The sequence below is a fragment of the Rhinatrema bivittatum genome, chromosome 1, assembly GCF_901001135.1.
Source record: "Rhinatrema bivittatum chromosome 1, aRhiBiv1.1, whole genome shotgun sequence".
NCBI classification, from domain to species: domain Eukaryota; kingdom Metazoa; phylum Chordata; class Amphibia; order Gymnophiona; family Rhinatrematidae; genus Rhinatrema; species Rhinatrema bivittatum.
In genome coordinates this window covers 72,584,475-72,601,315 of record NC_042615.1, presented here as the reverse complement: position 1 = coordinate 72,601,315, position 16,841 = coordinate 72,584,475, and positions in this window count along the sequence as shown.

The window sequence follows — 16,841 nt, the reverse complement described above, 5'->3', positions numbered from 1 at the left end:
ATTTTTGAAATTCTCTGATCCAAGTCCCTTATTTGTGTCTTTTGTAAATCATTCTGTTGTTCTATATTCAATGTCCTTTTATTAACATCAGTGACCACATTTGTAAGTGTAGTGATAGATTTTTCCAGGACCATTATAGCTGTCCAAACACTATCTAATGTTATTTTAGCAGGTTTTTCCAATTTTGGGGGTGTAGCAAACTCTGAACCCAAGGTTGCAGCAACCATCACTCTCTTGTGATTGCTGCCTCCTTGACCTTCATCTATTCCCTCTACTAATGAAACTTGGGATTCACACGATTCCAAAGTAGATATTCCGGTCTGAGGAGGTGAAGGCGTAACCGGTGCTCCCGGACTTAATGATATTAATGAGGCAGGTGATCTCTCCTTCTGCTCAATAGGAGAGATCACAGCGCCTCCTTCAACGGGAGTTGTCTCAGGGGCTGGGATAAAATACTTTTCAATTTTAATCTGGGATGGAGTCGCTGGGGAGGATGTAGTTGTAACCTCCCTTAGTTTCCCCTTCCGCTTTGTATGGGGCATTTTTTATACCACAGGCAATTGTAATCAAGAAATATAGAAAAAGTATTATCCTTAACCAGCACAAAAAAAAACACTGAATCCCCAAGGAGGTTCCAGAGAGTAACAAGATAAATAAGTTTTCAGTCACTTACATTCTAGGTGTGGAGTCAGGTTCTTCCAAACTAACTTTTTACCAAATAGTTCAGGCAGAATTCCAGGCAAAGCCACACGCCGGCGTCTGCTGTGCGCCGCAGGGGGGGTTGATTTTATTCCCCTTCTTGCCGGCTCCGCCCTGTGACGTCACCCGGAAGTCCTCGAATGATCAAACGGGCTCACCGCCCCGGTCCTCCGTCGGGCAGGCTCTCCAACCACAAGGTAAAATTAGGGTATCTGTCGCTCTCCTGCTCCTCGGGTTTATGCCACAGGGGGGGTTGATTTTATTCCCCTTCTTGCCGGCTCCGCCCTGTGACGTCACCTGGAAGTCCTCGAACGATCAAACGGGCTCACCGCCCCGGTCCTCCGTCGGGCAGGCTCTCCACTCCAACCACAAGGTAAAATTAGGGTATCTGTCGCTCTCCTGCTCCTCGGGTTTGTGCCACAGGGGGGGTTGATTTTATTCCCCTTCTTGCCGGCTCCGCCCTGTGACGTCACCCGGAAGTCCTCGAACAATCAAACAGGCTCACCGCCCCGGTCCTCCATCGGGCAGGCTCTCCACTCCAACCACAAGGTAAAATTAGGGTATCTGTCACTCTCCTGCTCCTCCTTCCCTTCATCTTAAATAGGATATGCAAAGGTGAAGGTGCCTGAGGTTGTTAGAGTTTGGGCTCTTATTTTGGAGAGAGGATTATGCCACGTACTGGGAGGGCCAGTAGGTCTTCATTGCCAGCTGGCAACAAACGGTGCAGAGACAAACGGGAGCTTCACCATTAACCCGGGTTGAGCCTTTGGTTCCGGGGGCCAGCTGGTCTTAGGAGAGCATCTCTGGTGAATAGGAAGGGTTAGCAGTGGTCTGGCTTCTGGTGAGGTGAGGTTATGGCTTGACTAAAGCTGAAGATGAGGCTGCAACTTGGCTGAGATTGAACACAAGGCTAAAGCTATGGCTGAGGCTGAATACAAAGCTGCAGCTTGGCTATGGCAAGACATTCTATTGGAGAGTAGTCACACCCTTTGCCTGAGGTAGAGAGGATGAGGCAGAGGAGGCCCTATATAGAGCTGGGTCTGTGTCATCTGAGGGAGATGTGAGTCCTTTCCTGCCACAGGCCCTTTAAATGTGCCCCAGTTTGGTGTGCGCACACCTAGAGTTACATTAGGGGAAATAGGAGTGGTAGCAGCTAGGGGTGTGCATTCGTTTTGAACTTAAATGGAAAACGCAACTTTTTTTTTTTTTTAACTTAAAAAAATGATGAAGCGTAAACGATCGGATTTCCAACTTATTCAACATAGCTATGTTGAATACGTTGGAAATCGCGATTGTTGATCTAAATAAAAATTTAAACCCCTCACCCTCCTTAATCCCCCCCCCCCCAAGACTTACCAAAACTCCCCAAGCTGGCCAAAACTTCCGTGAGGGTCCGGGAGCGGACGCGTAGGGAATCACATGACGTCCGCGTCACTCCGACGTGACGCCGACGTCACGTGGTCCATCACGGTTCCGCTCCCGGACCCCTCGTTGGACCCAAACGGGTCAGGAGGCCCCCCCAAGCTGGCCAAAAGTGCCTTTTGGGCCCAACGAGGGTTCCGGGAGCGAACCCGAAGGGAATCACGTGACGTCGGTGCCACGTCGGAGTGACGCGGCGTCACGTGATTCCCCTCGGGTTCGCTCCCGGAACCCTCGTTGGGCCCAAAAGGCACTTTTGGCCAGCTTGGGGGGGTCAGGACTTATGAACTTAAACTTTTGGTCTGCACATCCCTAGTAGCAGCCTACCAACCTTCAGTGGCGTGCTATCATTTCTCATCAGGCCCGGCGTTTGGGGTGAGTGGTCCGCCTCACAATGCGAGCTGTGAAACATGATTGCAGGGCCTCAGCTAGCTGAGTTAAGACTGTGCCTTGTTGCATTAATTAGTCTTGTAGCCACTGCTGTTTATCAACTGAAGGAGGGGACGCCAACATCGTGTCACCTTCGGTCCCACTCCCCTCAGACCAAGGAGATGAACCAGAGTTGGTAAAATCAGAAGGAGGCAAATTCCACTAGAATCCAGGCACTGCTGATACAGGTTTGAAGAAAGCTCCAAAAGAAATGCTCAGGCACACATACTCAAAGAAGACTCAGAGTTAGACACACAAAGATGCGCGCAGGCGCACATCAACACACTAAAAAGCATGCAAACGAGCTATTGTGGACTACCATGCACCAAAAAAGGAGAAGCCTGAGAGTGGGGCCTAGCCAAAAGGCTGTTCAACCCATGTTGCCTGAACTGTCCGCACACTCATAGAACTCCTCTGAGGTTTTAAAAAAAAATTAAGCCATAGCTGAAAGCATACACAGCACTGCTGCAGCTGAGACAAAGGACAACCAAAGCTGCACAGCTCTAGAAGAAATCCTGCTTTCCTACATGGAGCCAGTTCAAGAATATTAACACTCTAGATGAACCTTACAGCCTTGAATCCACCATCTGGATCTCACCTTCACCACACACACAAATAAAAAGTATGCATTTATAACTGAGAATACTGTCTCCTGAGTTAAAAAAATATCACTTACAAAAACATGGGGATTATATTTACATGCACTACTGTGGCGCCAACCACAAAACCCTGTTAAATAGGCACTTGGAACCAAATTAGCAGGGGAGGCCAACTCTAATCCTCAACAGCCACAAACAGATCTGGAAAAGAGAACAAGCCAGACTGTGACAGATGCCTACAAAAACACTAAAAATTAGCAAAATACCGTACTTTGATCAGACATTCAGAGCACACAAATCCTCACTAAATACAGAATAAAGGGACTCATCTACTAAACATTTTTCTCATAGACACAGAAAGAGAGAAAAGCCTTAATAAATCAGGCCCAAAGAAACTATAAAGTAAAATAGGAACATGCAAACAAAATCTAAACTGTAAACTGTAATAAGTCAGACTGTATATGCAGTGCAACAATAGAAAAAAAGAAAATTGCCAGTCCTCGTAAAACATCAAACAATAAAATCAAGAAATATAAAATATTAATCATAATAGTAAAGCCATACTAATAGAAAGAATAAACATTTCAATTCTGCTGAGGAATATTATCCATGTGCAATAATTAAAAACACATAAAAATGTTTAAAAGTTCCCAAACTCAAATAAAATATTTCCAAACAGAAGACACATCACAAAATTGTTAAAACTAATAAGGATTAAAAATCCCCTGCTCTCCGTACCTGGGAACTTTTGAATCCAATTAATCTGAGATTGTCGTGGCTTAGTTGTGGATGCTCATAGCCATACACACATGCTCTCATTAACAAGCTTGCTCACAGACACACACACATGCTCTCACTCATATGCTCACACACACACACATATACTTACGCTCACTCACAGACTTACTTACATGCACACTTGCTCACATGCTCACTCACAGACATACACACTTTCACTCACACGTTTGCTCACACACACATGCTCTCGCTCATATGCTTACACACAGATCCTCACTTCCATAGTCACTGACATACATTATTTGCTCAGTCACACCCATGCACAATAACACACTCACACACATGCTCATATGCATGCTCACAGATACACACACACACATACACACCAACATGCTCACACCCATGCACAATGACACACTCACACATACCTCAGTGACTCACTGACATAATTAAAAAAAGAAAGATTAACTTTGGCAGTGATGGGGGTCCAAGTGGGGAACCAGGAGAATGGGTAGAATATCAGTTAATGCTTCGGGAGGAGATCTTCGATGGAGTGTGAAGGGGCAGGCTGCAAGGCCCCCCCCCCCCCCCCATCAATTTTTGTTTTGCTTTTTTTATTTGCTGCAGTCCAAGGATGAGAGGGCCGCTGGCAGAGAACAGCAGTAGAGGACTCAAAGCAGTCATGCGGAGGTCTATTAGCTGCCTGCCTTTGGTAGAGGCAGAACAGGTGCAAGGGGAGGCAGCCTGAATGTTTCCCACTGCTGCAGCTGAAGGAAAGAAACGGGCACATGTCCAGGAAGCTCCTATTGCTCCCAGGGAGAAAGTGAAAATAAGTAGAATCAAGTGGAAAGCCTCCGAAGGCTTCTACTCCCTGGGAAGAGCTGCTGCAGGGCCTGGGTTTGATCGAAGTGGCTGGGATCCACACCAGGCATGTGACCTGCCTAACTGGCTCCCCGGGGCATGCCCAAAGCCCTGACAGGCCAATCCATTCCTGGTCACCAGAAAAGGGTTTCCAAAATGGTGCAGGGTTTGCATCAGAAGCATACATATTCTAAGGTCTGCATCTTAAAACATATTTTTTTCTAGAGGAGAGAAGAGGCAATTATGGAAACCAGGGGTGGATTGGTCCTTTAGGTCTTGGGACATGCCCAGGTGATATTAAAGTTCTGTATTCAATTAATTCAACAACGAGTAATGAAGCTGCCAGAATGAATGGTAAAGTGGTTAATATGAAATGTTTAGAAGGCCTAGTGGCAGGCAGTTATGTGATTAGTTTTAATTAGAAAGCTGGAATAGGTCTGTCTGTCAAATTGCAAATACTGTAATAAATACATGTCCTAGCAATGCAGCTAGACTTTGTGAAGTAAATCAATGAATATATATGTGCTCAGGACTTTCAGAGCGCCATGCACTTCTGCAAAGGGGTGGTAACTTTCGAACTGGCGTGCAGGCACATGTTTATAGCACGTGCATTGGCGTGCACCCAGATTCGTGGCCATTTTATAACTTGTGCGCACGTTATAAAATAGCCTTCCCGCCCGCGCATGTGCGCCCAGTTTTAAGTGGGCACAAATCCTGTTTCACCAGTTCATCTACCAGTTCACCCAGTTAAAAGCTGGGTCCTCCAAACCCCATTGGTTTGATTGCCTGCGCTCCCGCAATAACCTCAGACCCTTTAAACTCAGCAGAAATGCCTGGTTTTAACTTTTTTTTTTTTAAATTATACCTCCTCCCTAGCAGCAGTGGACCTGGGTATGTGCAAGAGCAGGTAATTATTTCCATCTCTTGGCCTTGCCCCAAAACAGCCATACCCCACTCAGACCATTGCCCACACCACACCTCTTTTTGAAATCCAGCGAAATGTGCTCGCATCTGGGAACCTTTTAAAATGTGGGCAGTGCGTGTAAGCCTGACTTGGGCGCGCATCCCCTAATTTATGTACCTGCTGGGCTTTTAAAATTCACCCAAAAGCGAGCAGGATGAGGTAGGAAACTCTAATGTTCTCGCTCTCCATGTCAGTGCCTCTGGGCGTCCTGGGATGGGTTAGGAGGTGCGGCTTTGGAGGTGGGAGGGAAGCAACTTACCCATCTTTAATTAGGATCAGGGGACATGCTTACCCATTAACATTTTGTTTTATAGGGGTCAGGAGCAAGGGACTGCTCCCTGGCTTTAATTTTTTAATGAGATTGGGAGGGGAAGAGCTCCTTGGCCTGCTCGACCTGCCATCCTTTTTTATTGATCTGAGGGGAGGGAGAGGAGGAAGGGGGAGATTCAGCCCTGACTACTTTGCTTAATTTTTTTTTTTTTTTTCATATATTCAGAAAGCTGGACAGTGGCAAAGTAGCACAGTTAGCTTTATCCAGGTAACTTTAATCAGGTGTATTGAACGGGAAACTTTATGAATATGGCCATAACTTTATGAAGAGGGCCTGGGTATGAGGTGAAGGTTTGGATTTTTGACAGTGTGTGTGCACCACGAAGCGGTGTTGTGCCTCCAAGTTCTTATAAAGGGGCTCTCACCAGATCTGTTCTATTTGCTAAGGCACTCATTGGAGTGGAGGAGTAGCTTAGTGGTTAGGGCAGCAGGTTGTGAACCAGCGATGCCGTCATTCAAATCCCACTCCCCCTCACTGCACTCTCCATTACCTCAGGTACTAACATATCATGAGCCCTCTGGGGACAGGGAAAATACCTAGTGTACCTGACTACGACTCACTTGGCACTGCAATGAAAAGGGGAAAGCTAAATAAAAACGTTTTACCACTTTGCACACTAATTTAACAAGGGGTTCCTTGAAACTCCTAGAAATCCCCCCTCCATCCCAACAGAAACCTGAATGATGTCGTGTGAATTAGTCACAAGCCTTTGGTGTCCCAGGAATAATACAGAATAAATCCAGAACTAACACCTATTTAAAACCTGCAGTGGTACATTATGGGCTGGATTTTCAAAAGGTTATGGGGTGGATTTTAAGAGCCCTGCTCGCGTAAATCCGCCCGGATTTACGCGAGCAGGGCCTTGCGCGCCGGTGCGCCTATGTTCCATAGGCCTACCGGCGCGCGCAGAGCCCCGGGACTCGCGTAAGTCCCGGGGTTTTTCGAGGGGGGCGTGTCGGGGGCGTGTCGGGGGCGTGTCAGATCGGTGCGGCGTTTTGGGGGCGGGATGCAGCGTTTTGGGGGCGGGCCCGGGGGTGTGGCCGCACCCTCCAGAACTGCCCCCAGGTCCCGTCTCGGCGCGCTAGAGGCCCGCTGGCGCGCGGGGATTTACTTCTCCCTCCGGGAGGCGTAAATCCCCCGACAAAGGTAGGGGGGGTCTAGATAGGGCCGGGGGGGTGGGTTAGATAGAGGAAGGGAGGGGAAGGTGAGGGGAGGGCGAAAGCGAGTTCCCTCCGAGGCCGCTCTGATTTTGGAGAGGTCTTGGAGGGAACGTGGCAGGCTGCGCGCCTCGGCGCACGCCGGCAACACGAAATCGGCAGCCTTGCTCGCGCCGATCCAGGATTTTAGCGGATACGCGCGTATCTGCTAAAATCCAGTGTACTTTTGTTTGCGCCTGATGCGCCAACAAAAGTACGCGAAGGCGCACTTTTTGAAAATCTACCCCCATGCGCGTAAATCCGGAAGATTTACGCGCATAACAGGCCTTACACGCGCCAGGCCTATTTTCAAAAGGCCCTGTGACGCGCGTAAAGCCCTGTGATGCATGTAAGTCCCTGGGCTTTACAAAAGGGGTGGTCCGGGGGCGGGGTGGGGGTGTGGCCAGAGGCCTTTGCGCCGCCGCTGGACTGAAGTAAGTTTTGAAATAAAAAAAGAAAGCATCAAAGGTAGGGGGGAAAGGGCAAAGGAGGTAGGGGAAGGGGAAGAGAAGGGGTGGGGGTGGGGGGTAAGGAAGTTCCCTCCGAGGCCGCACACATGTAGGCCGCATGCATATGTTTTAAAATCTGGCCCTATCTCATTAACATAAGTATAGGAAATGTAATACAAATAGGGTTGCCAACTGGCTCCAGAATTTCAGGACAGGTTGATCCAGTCCTGGTTGTACCCCATTGTATGTTGGGACTTATTCTGATTTCCCTACTGCATTCCTAAGAAAAGCAAGTTTATAAGTATCTGCATTAAGGGGAGTAAAACAAGGTCTGGATCAAACCGGCCTGGAAATCTGGAGCCAATTGGCAACCCTAAATAGAAACTGCAGGTTCATCATATTAAGAACGACTTTCTTGATATTAACAACAACATTAAAGAAGAGGTTACATGGTTACATAGTAATACGTCTGTTAAAATGACTATATTGTTTAGCAAAAGAGTTATATCAAAAAATGACAGTGATCCTTAATGAAAAGAGTGTGTATAATGATCAGGATATTGGCTATGCTCTTCAAAGGAATTAGAGGTTTTAGAGAACATAATAATTTCTAGGGATGAGCATTCACTTGAAATAACATAGATAATGTCAACAACATTGCCTAAGTTGTTTCATGTCTTTTCAAAATGATACAATAGAAAAAAAACACAAAATTTTGTTTTTCCCTTCTATCATTTTTAGTGTGCACTATTTCCAAAACCTAAAAAAACAAAATAATTGGGAAAATTTCTAAACAACATGGAAATTTGCCCCTAAATGACACCAGACAACATGACATGAAATTCTTTTGGCCTGCACACCCCTAATCATTTCCCTTGCTGGGTCTCATGCTAAAAGGGAGACCTTGGGATGGATCTCTTCTGATAAAGACTTCAGACAGGGCTGCCAGATCTTGAGATTATTCCATAGATAGGATGGAGGTTACGACTTGATGGATTGAGACTCCAAACACAGAAACTCTTAACAACTTCTCATGCCACATATCCTCCGTGGCAGAGTCCACATCCAGACACTTTTTGCATTTTATCACCTCTATGATAGTGATTAATGCTCTATGGTAAATAAGTAATCTGTAATAGCGTCTAGTATTGAGTTGCTGTATCTTGTATATGTTTTCTTTCATGTTTGGGTTCATCAGGGGGGGTGAAGGGAGGGAAGGGTAGGACTTTTGAGGGGGGGTTGTTTTAAGATTTAGTGCAGCAGATATTATTGGTACTCTGTTTCCGATGTGCTGTTTATTGTTACGAATGTATCATCTGCACTGTTGTACTTTTAATTCTGGTGTTGAAAATTTAAATAAACAGTTTCTGCAAAAAAGGGAGATCTAGCATCAAAATTAACTAGAGAATTGCTTTCCTCAAAAACCCACATATATTCCTAGATAATGTATTTAACCAAGGCCTGATGTCCCTGAAAGTCAAAGAAGGAACCAAAATTGACATGTTAAAAATGGGAGTATTCTGTACGGCTTCAATGAGAGAACTGAGGTCCTGATGTATTAAGCCAGGACTTTCCAAATCCGACCTGGGGATCCCATAACCATTCAGATTTTGAGTATATCCACAAAAATATGCCTGAGATAAATCTGCATGTACTGGGTATTGAATGTATGCAGATTTATCTTTTGCATATTGTTAATGGCGATAACCTCTGACCAATAATTCAATGAATACCAGCTCCAAAGAAGTTATGCAGTGAAAGGTTTATTAATGGGGAAAAGGGGAAAGGTGTGGTTTCCCCGGGGAAGAAGTGAATACAAAGCAAATGGTGTATAATTCAGAATCTACCCAGTGCTCTAACGTGTGTGCTCAGACTTATAAGGGTCCTGGGATTGCTGATACCAGACATCTGCATAATCCACACCCATTACCTTTAATAGCCAATCAATATATATTTTAACATGTGTACGGCAGCTTGCTCTTACTATAGGCTAGGCTCTTGTTATCAGAAAAATAACAAAGTTAGTTCCATCCTTCCAGGAATGATGTCATCCGTGCTGGATGATCCTCTGGTAAGTTTAATTATCATAGTGCTTCATAGTGCTATCAATCCACTCAGCATTAGGTATTCTTACATCCGCCCCTTTGAAGGGTGACGGCTAGGAGCCCTTCACACCTATCTGTGTCGCATATCGCCTGTCTTAGGTTGCCCAGCCTAGTTAAGGCTAATCCTTACTGGCTAGAGACATTACCCGTCTTCGTACCGATATGCTCATTTTTCACAGATAGTCATCACAGGTGGTGGGGAATGGTTCAGTGTCATCGTTGGAATCCAGAAGCAGCAGGTTCAAGGTTTCAGCTTGATTGAGCATGATCCGGGTGCTGGTCTGTGTTATCAGCATTTCAGAGACTTGATCGCGGCATCTTCGTAGGCAGATACAGAGGCATGGTAAGCAGAGGCAGACTACTAGCCCAAGTAAGGCAATTGTACACATGGAGCCAATTAGAATTTTGAATCCTGAACCTAAACTAGAAAACCATGAGCCAAGGGATCCAAATGGATCACTGACATCAAGTCCTTTCCAGGTTTGCACTGGTACATGTGCAATTGACATCATGTTGCGGGTGATTTCCTCAATCACTTCACCCTTGTCGTCTATTTGAAGACAACAGTTACTGAGGTTAAATTTACCACATAATCCTCCTTCTGCAGCTAGTATGTAATCTAATGCTAGACGATTCTGGTAAATAGCATTCCGAAAACCCTTTTGCTGAGTGGCTAATATTCTCAGTGCTTTAGCAGTTTCATTAGTAATTATTTCAACAACAGCTTGCAATCTTATAATACGATTTAACATATAAATTGGAGTTCTGTAACCCCAAGAGCTATTCTGATAGGTTACAATATTGAGCCAATAAGAATATTCATAGTGGATAGCCTGAAAACCAGACTGGCTGTGGGGTCCCCAGGATAAGTATGGGAAACTCATTAATGTTGTTTATTTTTATTTATTTTTTATTGAATTTTGCACAATATTACAAGTATACTTGTACCAGAAATTGAGATACATTTTGTAGTCATACATAATCATACATAATGTGGAAACTGTTGCGCTGGAGGTGGACCCTTGGCTTGGTGCAGGATTGGTATGGCCCTCTGATCGGACCCAGAGAGCGCCTGTCACCAGGAGGCAAAGCACAGGAGGAGACAGAGGCTAGCTGGAGCTTCACCAATAGCAATCCGGGGTTCCCTCAGTTTGAGCCCTTGGTTACCTGGGCCACCTGGTCTTAGGTGGGCCTCACAGGATCTCCTAAAGAGGAAGTGCAGAGGAGTGCCCACTACGAACAAGGGTGCATGGTTGATGTCTGAACCAGAATGTCCAGAGGTCACAGGAGGCCAGAACAGAGAATCCGAGTGGATAGCGAGGAACAAGGCCAGAGTAATAGTTCAGAATGGTCAGCTGAAGCAGGGGTCAGTACCTGTCGTCAATCTGGAAGTAGTCAGGTCAGGCAGAGGTCATGTTCCAGACAGCGATCAGGAGTAGTCAGTGATTAGGCAGAGGTCGGTTCCAGGCAGCGATCAGGAGTAGTCAGAGAACAGGCAGAGGTCAGGTCCAGGCAGCAATCAAGAGTAGTCAGGAGCAAGCAAGGGTCAGTACCGTAAGATCAGTCCGAAGGGTACTACCAGGGATGGAGAGATGAAGGAACAGGAGACGCTGGAACAGGAGACACAGGAGATGCTGGAACTGGAGACACAGGAGACGCTGGAACAAGAGACACAAGAGACGCTGGAACAGGAGACACTGGAACAAGAGACACTGGAACAGGAGATGCTGGAAGGCAAACTAGACACACTGGGGTGTATGACCCGATTGTCAAGGTGAGGAAGTGGTGTCAGACAACTTCCTTTAATGCAGCATCAATCAGGGCGCGCCGCGGAGGTGGGATCCGCCCATGGCCCTTTAAGGGGCCGGGCTGTCTGCGCACGCATGCCTAGGGGCGGGGCCAACACCATGGAGGACGCCGAGCCCTGCCATGAGGCCTGGATGGGAGACTGAGCGCGGAGGAGCTGGGGACGCCATGAACTGGCTGCGGCTGCAGAGTGGGAGAGCCCGGAGCTCGTGGACGGACGAGAAAGATGAGCAGGCCTGGGCCGCAGAGTGGACGCGGCCACGAAGCGGAACAGAAACAAAACAAAAAGCAAAATTTGGATAAATCCCCAAAGAAAATGTATCTCATAATTTTAAGAAATAGGGGAGGCCAAGACTTATTATAATAATAAAACAGAAGTACTAATAACAGAATCCTGAGCTAACACCCCCAGAAAAATCAATTCAGCTGAACAACCTGCGGAGAACATTAGGAATGGAAGTCCAAGAATGCCCTTAGCTGAGAGGGCTCAAAAAGCAGATAGTTTGAGTTCTGGTATCTTAGCACTCTTTTGCATGGATATCTCAAATTAAACTTTGCTCTGCGTTCTTGAGTAATCCTAGTGATTACACATCTCTAAGGACAATTCCAATATATCCGATAAATTTGGAGCTGAATCGAATTAAGAGTCCTTAGCTATCCCTTCATCTGGAATGGGAAGATAGTAAGCCTTAGTTAATACAGGAGTCCCTTCAGGAGGAAATTTAAGAATTTGAGCCAAGTAATTCTTAAATAAATCTTTAGGAAAAAGCAATTTAACAAAAGGAAAATTCAATATTCTCAGGCTTAAAATTCTCAAGGTGTTTTCCATGTTTTCCAATTTTTTTGAGTGGATTATATTAGATTGAACTAATTTATGTTGCAATGATTCCACAGTTGAAATTCTTGTTTCCAAATCACCTATTTTTACACCAAATGAATCAACTTGGCCTTCTGTAGCTAAGACACGATTAGTGTCCACAAATATCGTTGTTAAAGAGATAATAGCATTTTCTAAGGAAATGATAGCAGTCCAGACAGAGTCCAGGGTTATCATTTTAGGCTTACTCCTAATGCAGAACCCATCATTGTGTATCTAAAACTGCGGTTATTTTTCCCTATGTGCATTATTTTGTACTTGCCCACATTAAATTTCATCTGTCATCTAGAATCCGAGCTCTCCATTCTTGCAAGGTCCTTCTGTAGTTCCTCACAATCTGCCTTTGTTTTAACGCCCCCAAATACTTTGGTGGTCATCTGAAAATTTGATCACTTACTTATTTTTCTAGATCATTAATGAATAAATTGAACAGCACTGGTCCAGGACAGATCCTTGGTGCACTCCAATATTCAACTTTCTCCACTGGGAAACTGACCATTAAGCCCTACTCTTGATTTCCTGTCCAGTAACTGATCCATACTGAGACAACAGCTCCTATCCCATAACTTTTTCGTTTCCTGAGGAGTTTAGGAACTTTGTCAAACACCTTCTGGAAATCCAAATACACTATATCACTAAGCCCTCCTTTATTCACATGCTAATTTTCATCTTCAAAGAATTCTAATAAGTTAGGAAGGCACAACTTAACTTTCCTAAATCCATGTTGACTCTTTCCCATTAAACAATGTTTATCTATACGACCAGTGATTTTGTTTTTAATTATAGTTTCTACAATTTTATCAGACACCAACATCAAGCTACATTTGTTACTTTTCAGTCCTCAATATAGAGGCAAATTTGATGAATGATAGGTTACAGATTGCCTACAATAGATCTGCAAGTTCATATTTGAATTCCTTTCAGAACTCTAGGGTGAATACCATCAAGTCCTGGTAATTTGTTGCTATTTAATTTTTCATTTTTTACTTCTTTTAGATTTACACTGATTAGATTCAGTTCTTTTGAGTCATTACCTAAAAAAAATTGTTAAGATGTGCTTATCTCCCCATCATCTTCATTTGTAAAGACTGAAGTAAAGAAATAATTTTATTTTTCAGCAATGGCCTAATCCTCCATAAGCACTCCTTTTAACATCCCTCCCCCAACACACACACACACACTCAGTCATATGTCTATTGATTCTGTTGTCTGATTAGAATTCTTAAAATCGTCACATGATTCATCTGAATCAGGAGGTTTGGCAAACATTTGCTGCTGGCACAGGTCAGAATGGAACAGTGTCCTCTATGCTGGTTTTGGTTATTTCCATTCTAGTCCTAGCACACCCCCTTTGGTGCCTCCATCCTTCACTGAGTCTATCCATATACCATACTAATAGCGGAGAGAGGAGCAGGTGGCTTCTTTTCCAATTTCTCAGACAGTTTTCCACCTTCTTAGCTAACCCTGTCTCTCTAGTTGCCCTCTCTTTAAAAAACTTTCTTCTGAACTTGATAAGTGGGCTACTGGTCCTCACCCTTGCTTTTCATCATCACCAATGCTACCTGTGCTAGCCCCAGGTCTAGCTGGAGGAAAAACCTTCATTTTCCTCTCCCATTGTCACATTTGACTCTTGATACCAGTGACATGGTGTAATTTATTGAAACAGATCACTAGTTGGTAGGGGCTTTTAGTGTTACTGTTACAGAAATTTCTAATGATGGAAAGGGTTGGGCACCCACCTACTGTGTGATAAATGTATATATCATGTGCCCTGTGGTGAAGCCCACTTGGAAAGCAGGATAAACGGCAGTATATACCTATCACCAGGCAGTACACACTTACTCTGGCACTTTGCACAAATCCAAAGACTCTAGGATAATATATATAAATTACTTTATTTCTCATTTATGTGTGTGATTATATATGGTGTGTGTGTGTGTGTATGTGTGTGAGTGTGTGTATATATATAGTTCCCCAACCATATAATGTGTAATGCTTGTCCCTGTCTAAATGCCCTCAGTTTCCTCCCTCTTACCACTCCCGTAGTGAAGTGTCCTGTACCATGGCCAATGGTCCAAGACTCCTCTAGTTGCCTCTCCGAAGGCAGAGGACCACTTCTATATGGTCTCATCTGTTTTCTAGCTAGATGTGCCAGAGTTTAATATCAGATTGTCTTTTATAGAACTTTGTCTCAGTTCATTGATTTGTTCTGGTTATGATGATTTGTCTGTCCTTGGGTACAGGAGGTCAGAATATTCAGGTTAAAAAAAAGGGGGGAGAGAGAGGGAGAGGTGGTGGTCTAGGGTTTGAGGCCCAGTTTTACATGCACAGTCAGAGGTATGAACAGTACAGTACACATCAGTGAACATTTGATGTGATTTGGAGTGAGGAAATGAACACAAAGATGAGATTTTTACAATGTACTCTCGCCCTAGCTTGATGCACTCTCTACCTAGGTGCTATCCCCTTTGAATAATTTTTCAAAATTTGCATTCTAAAATAACGCTTGTATTATAGTGTTATCGCTGGTGTTAGAGCCCTAACGCCTGTGATAACACCCTAACGTGATTTGAAAAATGACCCTGCTAGTGTGGATGCACACACACAGAACAGACCAGTCAATCACTTTTCTCACAAACAGAGCACGGTGAATTATGCTTGCTGAGTGACAAAGGGGCGGATTTTAAAACCCCTGCGCGCGTAAATCTTCCGGATTTACGCACGCAGGGCCCTCGCGCGCCAGTGCACCTATTTTGCATAGGCCGCCGGCGCACGCAGAGCCCCGGGACGTGCATAAGTCCTGGGGCTTCCTGTCGGGGGCGTGGCGGGGAGCATGGCGGGATGACGCGGCGTTTAGGGGGCGGGGCGCAGCGTTTCGGGGGCGGCGACGTGGGCGTGGTTTCGGCCCGGGGGCATTCCGGGGGCGTGGCCGCGGCCTCCGATACAGCCCCCGGGACCGGACCACGTAGCGGGGCAGCCAGCCGACGCGCGCAAAGTTACACGTAACATTGCCGACAAAGGTAAGGGGGGGGGTTTAGATAGGGCCGGGGGAGTGGGTTAGGTAGGGGAAGGGAGGGCAAAGGAAAGTTCCCTCCGAGGCTGCTCCGAAATTGGAGCAGCCTCGAAGGGAACAGGCAGCGCGCGCAGGTTGCACAAAAGTGCACCCCCTTGCGCGCGCCAACCCTGGATTTTATAAGATACGCACGTATCTTATAAAATCCAGTGTACTTTTGTTTGCGCCTGGTGCACGAACAAAAGTACGCGTTCGCGCAAGTATGTAAAATCTACCCCTATGTGCACTAAGAAAATAAGTCAGAATTAGTACAAGTGTCACATACACAAGAATCAACAAACTGTCACACTGATTCTTTTACAGATAGAAGCAGAAGACTACCTCTATGTCACTGAAGTTACACACTGCAAGAAAAGGCAGAATCTATCTGCAGCTGTAGTAATAGTTTCACCCTTATGATACACATTGTAACTCTCCCACAGAGATTACAGACTTTCTCATACTATGTGATAGCACTTCAAATCACATCTAGGTACAGTGTCAATTACTGACTCTAATAACTTACTTTCCTTTCTCCTGTAAATTAATCTGAATAGGTTTTTTTTATAAGATTTTCTTTAATTCTAAAGTTTGAAGGAAGGAGCTTCAGAATCTCTGTCTTTTCCCTCTAAGATCCAACAGAATAATAACTGAGAACAAAATGGTTACTGCTCAAAGTTCTTCTAATTTCATTTTCAGCTAAAAAAAAAATGAAGTCATGACATACAGTTGTCAGCAGGGATAAGCTGGAAGAGAAAGTGATGAAACATGATTGGTCCTGTTCTTTCTTACGCCTAATGCAATTGGTTCTGCTCTGTCTATTAATTGCATCAGTAGCATGGGATCTTCTTGGTGTTTGGGTAATTGCCAGGTTCTTGTGGCCTGGTTTGGCCTCTGTTGGAGACAGGATGCTAGGCTTGATGGACCCTTGGTCTGACCCAACATGGCAATTTCTTATGTTCTTATGTTCACTAACCACCAATGGTGCAGCTATAATACTGGAGAAATATACAAATGAAATACATAATGGCAAAAAGTCTGAGATGTAGGAAAAGGTCAAAAGAGGAAGAAATCTAGCTAATACTACTATGCTAAAGCTCATTTTAGACTAACATTTATGGTTATTACAAATTATGCTAATAATTTCTTAATATTGTACTGTAACACACAAACTGGATATGAACCGTAGTATCAATGTAACAAATTCTACAAAATAATAAACCACGTGATGTTAATTGCCAATATTATTGAGCCTTTGACAAAACTCTCATTCAAGAGCAAATGTCCACACACTGTGCCATGTTTGACAATATTCA